Source organism: Tachyglossus aculeatus, chromosome 16 (assembly GCF_015852505.1).
Source record: "Tachyglossus aculeatus isolate mTacAcu1 chromosome 16, mTacAcu1.pri, whole genome shotgun sequence".
Classification (NCBI taxonomy): domain Eukaryota; kingdom Metazoa; phylum Chordata; class Mammalia; order Monotremata; family Tachyglossidae; genus Tachyglossus; species Tachyglossus aculeatus.
In genome coordinates this window covers 15,664,765-15,669,145 of record NC_052081.1, presented here as the reverse complement: position 1 = coordinate 15,669,145, position 4,381 = coordinate 15,664,765, and the positions used below count along the sequence as shown (strand labels likewise).

The 4,381-nt window shown below is 39.4% G+C and overlaps 1 non-coding gene across 1 annotated transcript; it reads left to right on the top strand.

Annotated features, from left to right (window-relative positions):
- Positions 1–3,555: 3,555 nt before the first annotated feature.
- Positions 3,556–3,693, top strand: LOC119938872. Its single transcript, XR_005454568.1, has one exon. It is a non-coding gene; the product is annotated as a small nucleolar RNA SNORA7 (small nucleolar RNA).
- The last annotated feature ends 688 nt before the right edge of the window (positions 3,694–4,381 follow it).

Here is a 4,381-nt window from a genome sequence, read left to right as displayed (position 1 = left end):
CTATTGAATGAATGAATGAATGAATCCTCCGAACCAAACTGCCAAAGTTCTAGGTTAAATTTTGAACAGATCTAGAACATTGTCAGCTTGGTTGGAAAAAAATCCCTTTCTATCTAGGTTTTAACAATGGTAAAATTGTCCTCTTAAGGATTTCCTGAAAGGCAATCCTTGGCAATTATTCAGGTACAAGCTTTGGGAATCTCTAATGCACTGTATCATGCCCATATGTCAGCAGACCCTGCTGTCTGACTGAAAACTCTGCTAGCTATCACTTTGTATCTCTTGAGTCAGTAATAAGGTCTGGGCTTCTAAGACCTTGAAGGTCTGAAAATGAAATATCAAGTTTATAACCCCACTCAGCTGGATTTTGAGGAAGTGCACTCAGCTGACAACAACCAAAGTAAGAAACCTTCCAAGAAACTGCTCAGCTCCCTGATGGTCATGTGAAGAATTTCACTCTGTGTGTGAATACCCCCCTGAGTTTTGAGACACTGTTATTCATTGATTGGCCATTGACCTTTTAAAAACATTTCAAACAATTTTGCGCTGATAAAATATCTCTCCATGTCTACCTAGATAGGGCTTTAATGATGAGGAGAAGAGAAGAAAAGGAGGTGAAAGAAAGCAGGAAGATAGAAGGAAATAAGGAAAGAAAGAAACAGAGAAGGAAAAAGAGTGGAAAAAAATAGAGGGGAGAGAAGGAAAGAAAGATCAAGGGAAGGAGAGAGTAAGAGAAAGAAAGGATGAGGGAATAGAAGAGAGTGAAGAGACTGAAAGGGCATTCCACCCCTGTGGTTGAACACCCCCTCTGAGTTTTGAGATGCTGTTATTCAGTGATTGGCCACTGACCTTTTAAAAACATTTCCAACAATTTTACGCTGCTAAAATATCCTTCAATGTCTACCCAGATAGGGCTTTAATGATGAGAACAGAAGAAAAGGAGGTGAAGGAAAGCAGGAAGGTAGAAGGAAATGAATATGGAAAGAAAGAAACAGTGAAGGAAAAGGAGTGGAAAAAAATGAGAGGGGAGAGAAGGAAAGAAAGATCAAGGGAAGGGGAGAGTAAGAGAAAGAAAAGAAGAGAGGTAGAAAGAAAATAAGAGAGTGAAGAGACTGAAAGGGCAAAAGGAAACATTCATGGTTCTTCCCTCCTACCCACACCCTTCCACATTTGATAATTTCCTTATATGAAAAGCCAAAATTGTCACAGCCCAAATTAAAAATGAATATAATGATAGTTCATTAGATCTGGTTTGATATTAACCTAATGAAAGTATGTTCCACAGATTTCATACTTGGAATTCTTCATTAACAAGTATAAAATTCCCTTTAGAGTCTCCAAAACTAATTACGAAATTCGAATGATAGACTCGTGTTGGTGGGGATTTAAATGCTTATGTGGTTTTAAGGCATTTTCGAGTTTGATTGTAAAGAAAAAATCACTATTAAACTGCTACTTTATCTCAAGAGAAATGATCTTATTTAATCTGTTAAAAATATAGTGGGAAATATGGATAGCAGGTAGATTGAAAGATTGATATTTTTATATGCCCTTTATTATCGATTTCCTAAAACCACAGTCCATATGTATTTTCTGACATTTAATTCTTCTTTGAAAATCTACCCAAGATGCATTACAGTGTGCCTCAGTGGAAAGAGCATAGGCTTTGGAGTCAGAGGTCATGGGTTCAAATTCCAACTCTGTCAATTGTCAGCTGTGTGACTTTGGGCAAGTCACTTAACTTCTCTGTGCCTCAGTTACCTCATCTGTAAAATGGGGAGCCCCACGTAGGACAACCTGATCACCTTGTAACCTCCCCAGCACTTAGAACAGTGCTTTGCACGTAGTAAGCACTTAATAAATGCCATTATTATTATTATTATAATTAAAACAGAGCTATTTACCAATATTGTTATTGGTATTTATTAAGGGCTTACTGTGTGCCAGGTACTGAGATGGGTAAAAGGTATTCAAATTGGACACAGTCCCCATTCCACTGGGCCGCCCAGGCCAAGAGAAGGGAAAGCTCCTCATTTTAAACATGGGAAAACTGAGGCATAAAGGCCCAGAGAAGTTATGTGACTTTCCCAAAGCCACACAGTATGCCAGGGACCAAGTCAGGAGGGGAACCCCCATCTCTAACACCCAGTCCTGTGGTTCTTCCATGAGGACATTCTGTCTCCCCTCCTCCTGATCAATAAATAGAACTAATTCATTCCTAGATGACTGAATATACCTGTAAATCCATATCACAGGTTTTAGTTTTCAAAGATAGGCAAACCCCTATTCATATCTGGGAATGTGGGTAAGCAGTTCAAATTAAGACCTATAATCTCACTTCATACTGGCTGTAACCCACCCTTGTCAGCCTTGGTCCCTTAGACCATGATGGTCTCAGGGGCTACAAGCAAAAAGAGAAACATTTTCCTGTTCTTAAAAAATAGCTAAAACACATACTATAAGTACTCAAATACTTTAGTTTCTGCTTTTACTTGTGAGAGAGGTTTTTAATTGAACATAAGCATTGTGTATTGTGAAAACATTTGGCCTGGCTCATGATAGAAATAAGATATTCAGTAAAACAAAATGTTGAGCTTTCAAACAATGAAGATGTCTAGAGAATCCATTACTAAATCGTTTATATAAATATGTTTCCATAAAAGCCAAGAAAAATATTTTAAAAGTAAACATTTTGATGTACCATATACTCTGAGATATAGATTTAGTATGTATGTATGTGTGTGTATGCGTGTGTGTGTGTGTGATACACACTATTGCTTGAAAAGTTACAAGAACATTAGGTTTTGACAATGATACAGGAATATGGATTGGTTCATGCAGCTCCTAAATTTGTGAGTATATACCAATATTGACGGCTTTCTGTCTTTCTCTTGCCAAGCACATGCAAACACAGTCACCTAACAGGGATAGCAGGAAAGTTATTTATCTAGCTTTCTAAGGTTTATGCTTATAGACGTCTGTAAAATGGGGATTAAGACCATGACCCCCACGTGGGATAACCAGATTACCTTATATTTCCTCCAGCACTTTGAAGAGTTATTGGCACATAATAATCACTAACAAATACCATTATTATTATTGTTATTAACACCTCAAACATGCTTAATTATCTTGCATCTATCCGAGACCTTGACACATAGTAAGAACGATGATGGTATTTCATATCATTTGTCACTATCATTACCATTATTACTATTATTATTATCATTATTATTATTGTACTCCAAAAGGGAATTTGTTCTTCTGACCTCAGTACCTAGTTTTGCAGCTTCTCCTCTGCCATACTCCTTTCCCTCTCACCCATTCCTACCTATCCCCTTCTCACAGCCTCCGTCCTCCTCTACCTTATTCCTTTGAGGCACCCGGATCCCAAGCTCGGCTTCCTTCCCAAAAGTTAGACAAGATCAGGGCACAGTGAGCCAGGTGGATTTAGAGGAGCAAAGTGTTTGGCAGGACTGTAGTTAGTGATCAGTGATGTAAGGTAGGAGGGGGCAAGCTGAGAAGTACTTTAAAGCTGATGGTAAGGAGCCTCTCACCCTCTCTGAGTTTCACCTGGAGAGTTTCTGGTACTCTACCAGCCTCGACTATGGGAGGGAGAGTCAAGCAGAGGCCTACCCATTCCATTTCTAGCTTGGGCAGTGGCTAGCGAGTGACAGACAATCTGTTACAAGTCGAAACTCACCTGTGCAGGGCAACAGAGGAATGGGAGAAAGTCAAGAGCGGAGACTCAAGTTTACCGCTTGGAAGGAGGCAGTGGTAACGACTTCCATATTTTTCCCAAGAAAAATCTATGGATCCACTACCAGAACGATTGCAGATGGAAAGCGGGGCGTTCTGAAGAGATATGTCCATGGTGTCGTTATGGTTCGGAGACAACTCAGTAGCATAAGACTAGCATAAGACTAGACAAAGGAGTGTCTCTTGGATGTGGAGGTAGTTGAGCAACCACTGGAAGTTCTTGAGGAGTGGAGAGGTGTGGACTGAGTGGTTTTCTAGAAAGATGACCCAGTCAGTAGAGTGCAATGTGGAGTGGAGTGGGGAGAGACAGGAGGCAGTAATCAAAGCAGAATAGGATAAGTGCTTGGAATAAGCATAGCAGCATATAGTAAATAATAAAGTTATCATTATTAAAGTAGAATATCTCACTTTGAGAAGAGACTTGGGCTAACTAAACTGTGTTTATTGACCACTGTTTCATTCACACATGCATCCACAAGAGAACGTCACCATTAGTGGCATATATTTATAGCTATAGCACCTGAGAACAAATAGAGCACTATTCTAAGTGCCTGGATTTTGACACTGGGAATCCAAGAGTCAAACTCAAAAATAGCAACAGATTTTCCAAATGGCAAATGCA